Source organism: Ursus americanus, chromosome 11 (assembly GCF_024610735.1).
Source record: "Ursus americanus isolate L20-20 chromosome 11, mUrsAme1.1.p, whole genome shotgun sequence".
NCBI lineage: Eukaryota > Metazoa > Chordata > Mammalia > Carnivora > Ursidae > Ursus > Ursus americanus.
This window is the reverse complement of record NC_142137.1, coordinates 25760887-25773154: the sequence shown is the minus strand read 5'-3', so window position 1 is coordinate 25773154 and position 12268 is coordinate 25760887. Positions and strand designations below refer to the sequence as shown.

Genomic DNA, 12268 nt, shown 5'->3' with positions numbered 1-12268 from the left:
TCAGATGGAAAGAAAAATGATAACCTGAGATTTATGCTTACTGCCTGCTCCAGACGTCATTCCAAGCTGCTAAAGAACTATGAGGAAACTGTCTCCAAGTAAATTTTCATGTGCTGCTTCCTGAATGCCTGACCGAAACGTGAACTTCAGGGCTACAATTTAATATGGTTCTGATCCTTCTGCTTTTGCCTAATTAGCGAGAATTTTGGATTTCATGCTGGCTCCTGAGTTACCCTACCACCAGAAGGATGTCGTGGGATTGCCCCAAGAAGTTCTGTTTAGAAAATAGACATACCATTTAAATTTTGTGTAACCTAACCTAAAATCATGAAGACTACTAGTATTTCCAAGGAAATACAATTTGGGAAACACTGTTCTAACATATGTACATTCCTCACGTGGCACTTAGCTTTAGGATGGTTGTCTGTAACAGACATGTTATACCCTGAATGTAAATGGACTACCCTTATCCATTTGTTGGGTACAAAGATGGAAACAGAGTTTCTCAAAAATCTCCCAGTGAGTCCCAGCTATACCTGTGAAATGAGAAACCCTAATCCCCAGAAGCAAAAGGAAATCTCTGTACCCTCAGCCCCCACTGCCCTACCCGTGCCCAAGCAGGTCTTTGTAACAGTTACAAAGGCAGGCAGCAGCATCTTCTAAGGGAAAGGTCCTAGACTGAGAAGACTATTTCCTGTCCACTTTGCCTAATCAACTAGTGGGTGCTCTGAGCTCACCACCAAGTTCTGGGCCTCAGTTGCTTTTTTCTATCGAACGAGGCAGCTGACCTAGAAAGGGCTCTAATGTACCCTCTAGTCTGAAAGCTATAATAGGAGTCTCATAAAAGAGCAATAATCCCAAGAGTAAAAGGAGAAAAACTGCATATTTTTTGAACCATAATAGAATTTGTGAGCATGACATCCAAAATTCTGACAAAAACATCAGTCTCAGGCGCCTGGGTGGCTCAGTCCATTAAGCATCTGCCTTCGGCTCAGGTCATGATCTCAGGGTCCTGGGATCGAGTCCTGCATGAGGCTCAGTGGAGCGTCTGCTTCCCCCTCTCCCTCTGCCCCTCTGCCCTGCTCCTGCTCTCTTGCTCATGCTCTCACCCTCTCTCAAAAAAATGAAATCTTTGAAAAAAAAAAGAAAGAAAAGAAACATCAGTCTCAATTCTCCATTCATAATTCTTAACTGTTACAGTCTTTAAATACTTTCATTTTGTCTATCCATTATCTCCTTGCTTTCCTCTAATTTGAATATTATCCCTCAAAAAAAAAGCATTGAAATGAAATCTTAATGAGTTGTAGTCTTCACATTTAACTTTACATAGCTGTGTGGCTGTTGTCTGAATACTGATGCTTAAGGGTTTTCATTATGACACTGTATAGAACATGACATCCTCTGATTAAGAGTAAATCTTTAGAGGGTGAAAAGTTTCCTTGGGGAAAAAAATACCACTTCATTTTGCAATAGTTTCTTCCTGGACAACACGCTTTTGATTCTTCATGAAATTGCAAAGGATCACCTAAAGCTTGACTAATATTCAGTATGAAAGGTTTTTTTTTAATACACTCACAGTTAGAAGGCTGTCTTAGAATCCGCATTAGGCAACCCTGTACAATCCAAAAGCCCCTTAAATTTCCCATAAGCGTCTAAAGAAAGCACTGCTTTCCCAAATATTAGTCACAGACTCTGGTTCAGCACAACCAGCCGCTCTGCTCCAGCGCCATCCAGCCCTGCCTAATTCTTCCTCTTGCTCTTCAAGTTAACAGCTGCTAAAGCGGAGCTTCCACTGCTGGACGAGAGCGTGGGGGAGGGGGCCTGCAGGTCTGCACTGGAATCTGGAAAAGGAAGGATGGCTGCACTCGAAGAACAAAAGCCTGCCTCATGGATGAAGCACTTTCCAAGACAGGAACGGCAGGGCTGAGAGAACGCTGGCAGGAGCGCTCGTGCAGGCGCTCGGTCTAGTACTACATGTCCCCAGCACTTGGAGAGGAAGTAAACAAGGATCCGGGTTATGCAGGCATCTGTGTGGCCCAGGGCAGCCAAGGCCTGGTCGGTCAAGACTCCAGACTCCCAGTCAGGGCGCCCTGACGTCACGAAGCTCCAAAATGTGGGCTGCGTGTGACCAGGAAAAATTACAAAGGCCAGTTTAAATACAGCCTGTATTTCTCTCTACCAGTTAGATTTTTTTTTTATTTTCAAAAACAATAATTTTCTGAAAAAGTTAAGTAGAGTCGGAACATGGAAAACAGCTACATGCAGAACAGTCCACAGGAATAGCACACAGGCACCTTGATGCCATCCGTTTTTCTCCTCAGAACACAACTGCTTCAAACTATTCCAACTCCACCAGACCAAAAACAGGTTTGGCTATTCGGTCTTAGAAAATAGCCTCGGGAATGTCAATCTTTAAATGTCCTACTGCAGAACCTTCAACATTATGTTTACTTAATAAATGCTAAGCAACTAAGATACTATCATTACTTTCCATCAAAAACTGTTTAAATATTCCTTCAAGCTTTTCCATTTCCCGGTGACACCAGAACAAACTGTGTTGTTGTTGTTGTTGTTTTTGCCTAGTTGCAGAAAATAATCCCAGCAGAGCTGAAAGCATCCTGCTGAGGTTTTGAGTGTGAGGGCAAGACCCAGTAAAGCTGTATTTCTGTTTCTCCCACCTACCATACTCTGGGAGGCCAACACCACGGTTTCCTAGCCAGCAGGACACTGTCGCTTGACTCACCACAAAGAGAGTCTCAATGTGTCTTGATATTCCAAGTTTCTTCTTAGCCTGAGGATAAGGGACGAGGGAATAAAAAGATACAAAACAGAGGCAGTGCTGACCAGAAGAAGGGAGAGAGCTTTTTCTGTGTCTACACACATATATCTCATTTTGTGTAACAAATGTATTCTTGTAAAGTTGAGTATAACTGAATTTCTGGAATCTGATTCTTTAAAATGTAACACCTCATTAACTAAAGAAATGTGATTGTACAACAACCTCAGTTTGTATCTTTTTGTAAATCTTAATTTGTCATATAGTTTAGTTTAAAAAAGTAATACTATTATAACCAGGTAATGGTCCATGCAAATGAATCCGCACACTAGCAAAAGAGGAAGTCCAAGTGCAGAGAGAAACAGGAATTGAATTTTTAAATATATTAAAGAATAGTTCAAAAGTAATTTAACTACTCAAAAAACAGCTCACACCTCTACCTTTGTTGTATTTATTAATTTGAAGATGATGAAATAAAACACATTCTTAAATGAGGTCACAAGCAATGCAACTGGTTAGCAGATCACTGCAACAACTAGAATTTTAAACTATGTTACAGTTGCCTTAAAAACTGCCTTCATTTTAAGATGGAACCTTACACTTAGGAGGCAGGTCCCTTTTGCTTTACTGTACACAGGGGTCTTAGGAAGGATGGCACCAGCAAAAAGCTGCAGGGGTGGGAGGGGAAACCCTTCTCCAGCGTGTGTCCCAGTTAACGTTACTAGTTTGGAAACGCTGGTCTGAGTCATCTCAAAATGCAGGAATCCTTAGTTTTTCTATAAAAATATTTGTGTCCTGTGACAGACTTAATGCAACACAGGTGGGCAAAAGGAAAGTTCCAGGTTTCAGAACCAAATGTGCCATCAGGCAAGTCAACTAAGCGCAGATAACCTCAAAGAGAAATTAAACATTTTGTCAAGAGTTTCTGATGACAATGCAAAAGCAGGAGAGTACATTGTACTTCAAACAATGCCTTGTCTGTTTGCAGGAACGTGGACTGGCCTAAAATGGAGGGGAGAAAAACAAGGGCAGCACTGAGCCACAGCTTTCACTTCAAAGGCAAACTGAGGAGTGTGTGTGTGCGTGCGCGCACGTGCGTGTGTGCACACGTGTACGCATACATATATATACACACATACATACGTTGTTCTATAAATTAGCAAAATATATGTACCACAGGTGGGCACAGAGAGCTCCTAGTGCTGCCTGATAGCCCATTCTCACCAATTCCTAATGCCCCTCAATGGAACCACCTCACTCCCTTGAGCAGTTTGGGGACCAATTAATTCTGCCCAAGGAGAAGCAGTCTCAGGATCCCTTCATCTCTCGAGTAGAGGTGTATTCAGCCCCAAGGAACTATTCTAAGTGGCAGAGACCTCTGACAGAGGAGGGGGAAGTAGGAGGTGGAGTGGGCGGGCTGAGTTGTTATATAAGCATTAGTTTCCTTACTGACCCCTGAGCCCCTTCCCTAGAACCAGTCTTGTCTCACACCCCGAGGCCTCCTGGAAGCTAGACTACGCCAGTGCACTTGTGCTGAGCACCAACTACATACCAGCTCCTTAGCATTCCCCTCCACCCCAGCCCCTTCTGCTGAGCCCCTGCTACTTATTCTTGGTATAGGCAATTCCTTAGATCAAGACTTTTGCCTTCCGCCCACCTCTTCCAAGTCCTCAGTTTTCCCACCTGCCTTGGTTTTCTCCATGGGCAGCTCTGAGAACTTTCCCAAAGAACTTCACCCATACTGCTTCATATGTAAGTCCCAGCCACTCCCTTAGTCTGGAGCCACACACACTCAACCAAACTCCTTGTATGTCAAAAAAGGATTTACAAGGCTAGACAGACAAATAAATAAACCGCTGAGAAAGAACACTCAAACGGACTGGCTCATTACCCCAGAGAACCAAATTTCAAATATGAGAATGTCATCTATTAGATCAGTGTTCTGTTTATGATGTCCTAAGAGAAAAAGTTTCTCAGTAACAGAAAAAGCCGTGCTTCTTCTGTGAAACTGATCTGTTTTTATTAAAGGCAATTACAAAGTTGGAAGCCTAACTTACATCCTTTTTTGCTTCAGCGGCTATGAAACTCAGGAGCAAAATCTGTGGTCTAACTCTAACACCTGTCAAGCACTACACTATCCTTTACCCTCAGATCCATCCATCCATCCATCCTTCCTTCCCTCCCTCTTTCTTTTTCTTTCTCTCTTTCTTTCTTTCTTTCTTTCTTTCTTTCTTTCTTTCTTTCTTTCTTTCTCTCTCTCTCTTTCTTTCTCTCTTTCTTTCTTTCTTCTTTTTTAAAGATTTTATTTATTTATTTGACAGAGCGAGAGAGGGAACACAAGCAGGGGGAGTGGGAGAGGAAGAAGCAGGCTCCCAGCAGAGGAGCCCGATGTGGGGCTCGATCCCAGAACGCTGGGATCACGCCCTGAGCCGAAGGCAGATGCTTAACGACTGAGCCACCCAGGCGCCCCTCAGATTCGTCCTTTCATACAGCATATATTTTTGTACGTTGCCACTGTGGTATTATAAGGGGAGCATAAACAAACATCAATTTGAAATTAACATCTTTAGGTAAAGATGGTCTTTGCTTTCCTATCAGTTTGGGTCTATCCAGGAATAGCAGATCTGGGTTGATTTTTAAAGGCAATAATAAAGCAAGGAACCTGCTGACAATGTGGGATGGAAGAGATAGAAGCTGAACTTAAGCCTGTGCCCCTCACCTCTCCCCCATGCACCCTGAAGGATGTGTCAGGATAGCAGCCAGAATGAAGGGCGCAGACGCCTGGGGCAGCACACTCTATCACTCTGTGGAAGCCGGTTTTGGATCATACTGAGTCCAATGTGTATTTAAAGTGGTTTAGATTTTCCTTTGGCTAAAATCTTTGAGTCTGTAGACTAATAGAATAATAATTATGATCGCTTTTCCTAAGGTGCCCTGAATAGCCTTAGAAGCACTCTAATGGGAGGTAAAAGGCAACTCTAAATTATAGGAAAGCAAGGGGCACACCTTGCAGAGGCTCTCAGCTGTCTTGGGAAGAAGAGCACAGCCTCATTCTGCTCAAGTGCTAAGGAAGTGCAGAGAGCCCTCCGAGAGGGCCAAGGAGCTACAGATGCACTGCCAACTAAGCTCCAAACTCAACAGTCAGCAGCCATTCCCCAGGCCAAGGGGCCTGTGAACCCCGACCAGCTCTGCGATCTATCACACTTGGATTTAGACACCTTCAGCAGAATTTAAATTCCAGGTGGGAAACCTCTGCTCTCCACCTGGAAAAGTAAGATGACAAAGATTCTTCATGACTTGGAGACTTTGCAGTCAGCAATGCTTATAGCAAAGCAAGAGCCAAAGCCATAGATTGTGAACTCAACTTTTCATTTCAAAAGAGACAGCTCTATGACCCTGTGCAGGCTACCATGTTTCAATTTCATCGCTAGGAAATAGAATAAGATTCCTGCCTTTTATCTCCCATTAAAGTGCTTTTGAGGCTATTCAGGGCTCCTTAGGAAAAGCGATCATTATTATTATTCTATTAGTCTATAACCTCCTAAGTTTTAGCCAAATGAAAATCTAAACCACTTTAAATACACATTGGACTCAGTCTCATCCAAAATTGGCTCTGCATCCTAGTAAATGCAAGTTTCCAGATGGCAAGATTTTAGGTGAAATCATCAAAAGACTACATAAGTGCCACATATTATTACGTGCCTTCCACTCATTAATTCACCCAACACTCTGCATGTTAGGGATGAGCCAAGTTATCTCCTTTACAAAAAGCAGACTCAGTATTCTTTCACGGTTACACAAACAAATAGCAAAGCCAAAGTGAAAGGAAGGACAACTCCCTCCCCTCCCTGTACCCTGGAATTTATCAAGCAGGGTCTGTGTTTTATCACTTTTCCTTGAGGGTTGCAAAAGTTCTGCAAGGAATTCTTTGATTACTCTAATATTTTTATCAACAAAAGAAAATGAACTCCAACAACATACTGTACTGTCAGAAATTTCACTATCAGAGGTGAAAACAATGAAGGATGGGCAGAAATACGTGCCAGGACATACAGCTGAGCAAAACTTCCCTTCCTTCCAGGCAAGGTAGACTCTGGGCCCACGGAGGCCTTCCTTAAGGAAATCTCCCAAGGAACACTGCACACACTTTCTGTGTGCACTCCCCTATCATTTATCACACTACAAACTCACACAAAGGCCACACCTACTTCTACATCTATCTTGATCTTCAACACATCAATACATTTGCTGAATGAAAGCAGATGAATAAGTCAGATGAATAAATAATCATGGCTGTGGCACAGGCAGCACACGCCCATGCCCTGTCCCCAAATGATCACATCATGTGGGCCCTGGAGTTGGGCCTAGACCCTAGCCCTGGCTATAGAAGCCAGCAACCCGGCCACCAACCCACTGCCAAGGGACCAGAACATCCACTCACTTGTGTTAACAAAAAAACTTTGTTTACAGGAGTTTGACTCAGATAAATTGCCATATTTTATTTCACCTTTAAAGGACATATAGATTAATTCACCACAGAAATTCCATTAATTCACCATTAGAAATCCCATCTGCCATAAACCTTTCAAGGATCAGTGTCAAGACTGAAATCTCCTGTTAACATCATAAATGGCACTTTTGCTCTCAGTGCCAAAGAAATTGTTCATTTCAAAGACTACCAAATTTCTTCAATGCCTACTAAAGAGCTTAGCATATCAATCAGACTTTAATATTACAGAAAGCTGCTCTGGGGACTTAATTTCCAACACTAGATATCTAAGTCTACCAAACACCATTTAATATATGGCTCGTCCAGCATCAAGCCTGGTGCAATTGCAAATTTCCCTTGCAGCAAACTGCTGACAAAGACCCTGACCCAGCTAACTGTGCTCACTTCTCTGGCACAAAGTCACTTATTCTTGGGAACATATGCAGTGGAACTCTTACCCCAAGTTATAACCCTCACACAACCATTGAGAAAATTCAGGCGCCATCACTCTGGATTATAGGGGCTACCACCAATTAGTCATTCTTCAAGGTCTGGAGATTAATAAGGCAACATCTGGCCACTTAAGAATTCCTCTCACAGGTGCACTTCCAAAGAATGCCTCCACACTGGACACAGTGAAATAAAAAGTCTTGTTCCTCCCTAGAGAATAATGTAATGGTGTAATGGAACATGTCCAGGCAGGTGCAGGCACGCTCACAGACCCTCATGAGGCAGTCGGGCAGGTTGTCCTCCATAAGAGTGGTGGTGACTATGGTGACCACTAGGCAGCTCAAAACTAAGAGTGGCCAAACTATGCACTTTCAGGTAGGCTCCTTTACATCTCTCATTCTAATTTCCTCATCCAGAAAATAAAGGGATAAACCAGATGACATCCAAAGCCTTTAGCTCTGGAAGTCAGAGGTTCCATCATTAATTTAGCATTAATTTGCTTCCAGTCCTCCCCCTGGAAAATCCCTTAGGAAACAGACAGGCAAGATGGACAGAGCAATGGCAGGTACATAAAGTGGGGCCGCCAAGAAGGGTGGTCTAGGCACCGAGGGTCAGGAGTAAGGCCAGTTACACCTAACACAGGTAGTGAGTAACAATGGACTGACCTACTGCACTATTTTTTCTGGGTTAGACTTGGCTTTCCCACCTTGATGCACAGGAGGTAAGAGAAACCCGATGTTAAGTCTGCCCTGAAAACTGTCTCCTCAAAAAAGAAAAGAACCTCACCCCTTAATATCTTCTAGAAGAGTCACTTACATCTATATGACAAAAGCCTAACTGAAAGGTATTAAATACGGTAAATGCATGACTTTACAAACAGCTCCTTTATTTTCTTTTAGGTCTTTCAGGGCATTTCTGTTTACATGTAGAATGCAAAATTTTCATTTAAAAAAGTCCAACCTCTTTTAAAAATATCAGTCAATGACTGAGAAAGAGATGTTTCTGAGTTCTTATAATGAGATAAAAAGATTTCCACGCAACTTCTTAGATGAAAAGCTGTCTCCCACTGTAACACAGGACTGGGAATCCTGGACTTCTTAGCACATGCTTCACCCTCACTTCCACTCACGAGTTCTAGGGCACGTCACGAGACCACTGGGCCTGCTTCCCACATCTGGAAAACAAGATGTTTAGGATGGCCCCTCTAATCTAAGAGCAGCTGGTAGGCACTTGCTTAAGCAGCTAGTCAATATAGTCTACGCCAAACCAAAGAAGGCTGATTTCTCCTTTTTTCCATGGGGGTTAAAAGTGAAAGGAAAATATTTTGTCTCTATATGACAGTGAAAGCTCTGTTTGTGTAGTAAGTATTCAAAAAATAGCCTCGATTGCTTTTAGGGCTTTTTCTTAGAGAGTGTGCAGCCTATATTTTAAAGTATTGAGAAATTTTATCATTAATCTCAGGAAAAAATGGAGACACTTTATTTTTCATGCAGATGAGAAATACCAGACAACCAAGTTCTTTTAACAAAGTCTTGGCAGCAAGTCGAGATCATTTTTCATTGACAGGGTGATAATGGGAAAAAGATGGCACATACAAAGTTTCCTATTCCTCTCATTCCTTTGCCCCTCAAACACCAGGGACTTTGGGAGATTTGGTTTACAGACAGAATGCCTCTCCCACTTCGACAAAGAAAAAATTATTCAGAATTCTGAACTCCCTGAAAGACACTACCAAAGCACAGAACATTATTACTTTTTTACCATCCCAGAACCACAAATAACTTTGCTTTCCTCTTTTTCCTTTCAGAACAAGAACTGCTATGGTTCCCTTTTCTCCCCAAAGGAGTCTCCATGGTTCCGTGACAGACTGACAGCAATTGTCTACATTTTAATCATAAAATGTATTCATATCACTTAAGTGAGAGTATGTATGTGTTGATAATGTTCTTTGTAGAAATTACATAATGGCTTAACTGTCCTAAGCCGAGCCATTGGTCCTAATATTTCTTCACAATCGACACAACTACTACCCTCCCTCCAGCTTCTGCCAAGGTATTTTTACTGGGCCATCACCCATGCTCCTAGATCTCTCTTTGCCAATCAAGTAATCACCCATGTCCACTACAACTTAGCCTCCTCCTCCTGATGCTTCCATCATTCAACACCTGCTTACTTCAGTCACCTTCTTAAACCACCACACACAATATCCTGGGGCTTGAAGTGTGAAAAAGATCCAAGAAAAGAAGGAAACCTAGATCTAAATGATCCACTGGCTTCCGAAGCCAGGCCACACAGAGGTAGCTGTTCACCAGGTGGTGGAACACAATGAGGCCGCTTCCACTTGCCTGGGGGAGAGGGAGAGAAAAAGCAGTCCTCAAGGGAAGTTTAGATGTGGTTCAGAGTCAAAGCATCTCTGTGTCTCATTTCTCGATCTGCAAAATAGGACCTGGGTCACCCTTCCTGGAATATCACTTACATCTGCTTTGCAGGCTGGAGAAAATAGGCAGTTTGCAGAGTCCTCTCCTTAGGAATTATTACATTTCACAGGAGTGCAAGTCTTTAAAAAAAAAAAAAAAGTCTGTGGGGTTCAATGTGAATGCTTGTCTACAACCTCACACTCAAGTCTATTCTTCATGGGCTCTGAAAGACTGGCCTGGAGAGCACATCTGTTTTAATTTTAACACAAGATCATGCAAACTCCCCTCCTTTCTCTACTCTTAAACCCAGTGAGAGATGTGATAAGGATAACAGCCCAGTGAGGTCTCAGGTAGTATTATAAAATCAAAATCCCTAAAATGTAGCTAAATCATTGATTTTAGAGTTTATTTAGTCAAAGTAGAGACATACTCATGCAGGTACGTCACCTCTATCACTTGCCAACCATATAGTCTTAGGCAAATCACTTAACCAATCTGTACCTCAGTTTCCTCATCTGTAAAGAGGAAGAGCTAATATGCACAAAGCTCTTAGCAGCATCTGGCACATAATAAATGTTCAATTAATAGCCACTTTTAGTTACAGCCATGAAAATGATGGCTACACCTAAGGCTGAGACTGCACATATCACTCCAATTCGCACCAATACAGACTGAAGATACAGTGGCTCTCGCCCTTTTCGCGGGGCGGGGATAAAAGCTTTCCAGCGTCAGTGACAACTCTCCCCATTTCAGCAGCATGTAGAAGTCAGGGCACAGGGACCTTCTTCTCAAAACCAAAGGCCTCCTCTACAGCCTCCTGGAGGGGATTTTAAAAGAGGGGTCAAGCAGACAGATGTCCCTTATTACCATCTTCAGATCTGGGCCACAGGAGCCAAGGACTCAGATCCCTCTGATCCTTGGGCTGGGAGCCAAGACTTCTAGACTGCTGCCAGGCAGGCTTTTTCTTATGAGCCTGACTACTCCTTAAGGCACTTTACTCCTCTGTAAATGCATCCTTGATGCCAGATTTTTTTCAAGATACGCCTCTTTCCCTGCCCCCCAAATATGGAAGCAATGACCCATCCTTTTGGAAAACCAAAATGGAAGCGAATTAACACACATTTCATCTGTGAGCAGTGACAGTTTTGGGAAACATCCCACCAGCTGCATCTGACTGACTTCTGATCTTAGAAAGACCCTAGCAATCTCCTGGAGTCCAACTCTGAATGTTGCTTACAGTGTTCATGGCACATTTAGGACATCTTCCAAATGTTGGCCCCAGACACGGAGTCTCTCGATGCAGCTTTCTCCACCACCGCATGAACTTTCTGATACCTCAACACCTGAACCTGCCTTCTTGATCCTTCTCAAGAATCTTGGTGAATGTGAGAAAAGAAACTTCTCTGGCCTCCCCATTCCCAGGGAGACACCTCAGATCATTGCCCCTCTGAAGCTTAGCATCCAAGCCCGGTTGTCTTGGATAGAGCTTCATGAAGGAAAAGGTACACTACTAACAGAAGAAGAATTTGTAATCCAAACTATTCCTATGTTGTTGTTGTTTTTTTTTAATGTGTCAGATATAAGAGTATTTATGAATCTCAGGCAGCATTCTGAAGCAGCTGCTAAGAGGTCCTGAAATGAACTTACAAGTCTGGCCAACCCACTGTTCTTTGCACTATTTATATTCCTAAAGCCATCAGCTATGTTTGATATGGCTGATCATGAGGCCCAGCTTAATGGACTACAGAATCCAATGATACTGACAGCAGGAATAACTTGTTTTGATTTTTACCTGGCTTCACCTTGTGGGAGAGGCTGTGCGCCTTTGAGGACTCTGAGCCAACATGGATTCCATCTCCTCACCACAGCGTCGCCTCTGACCTCTTCATAAGAGCTGCATCACTTTCCTCTTCGCTTCACTCACCCTCCGCACCGATTACACCCAGCACATTTTAATCTTATCTTTCTCCCACATGTCCCACGTTGGTCTGTGGATGAGTCACTGCGACTACTCCCCTGTCTGATACTAGTCTTAAAACTTAAGAACATTCCCAAAAGACCAAAACAAACCAGGGGAAAAGATCACAAAACACCAAGAATCCAACCTCAATACAAATCCTTTGAACATAATACATG

The 12268-nt window shown here is 42.9% G+C and overlaps 1 protein-coding gene across 4 annotated transcripts in view; it reads right to left on the bottom strand.

The window, feature by feature from the left end:
• FOXO3 (forkhead box O3) overlaps window positions 1-12268 on the bottom strand; it is a 127017-nt gene that overhangs the window by 94215 nt on the left and 20534 nt on the right. The window lies entirely within an intron of this gene.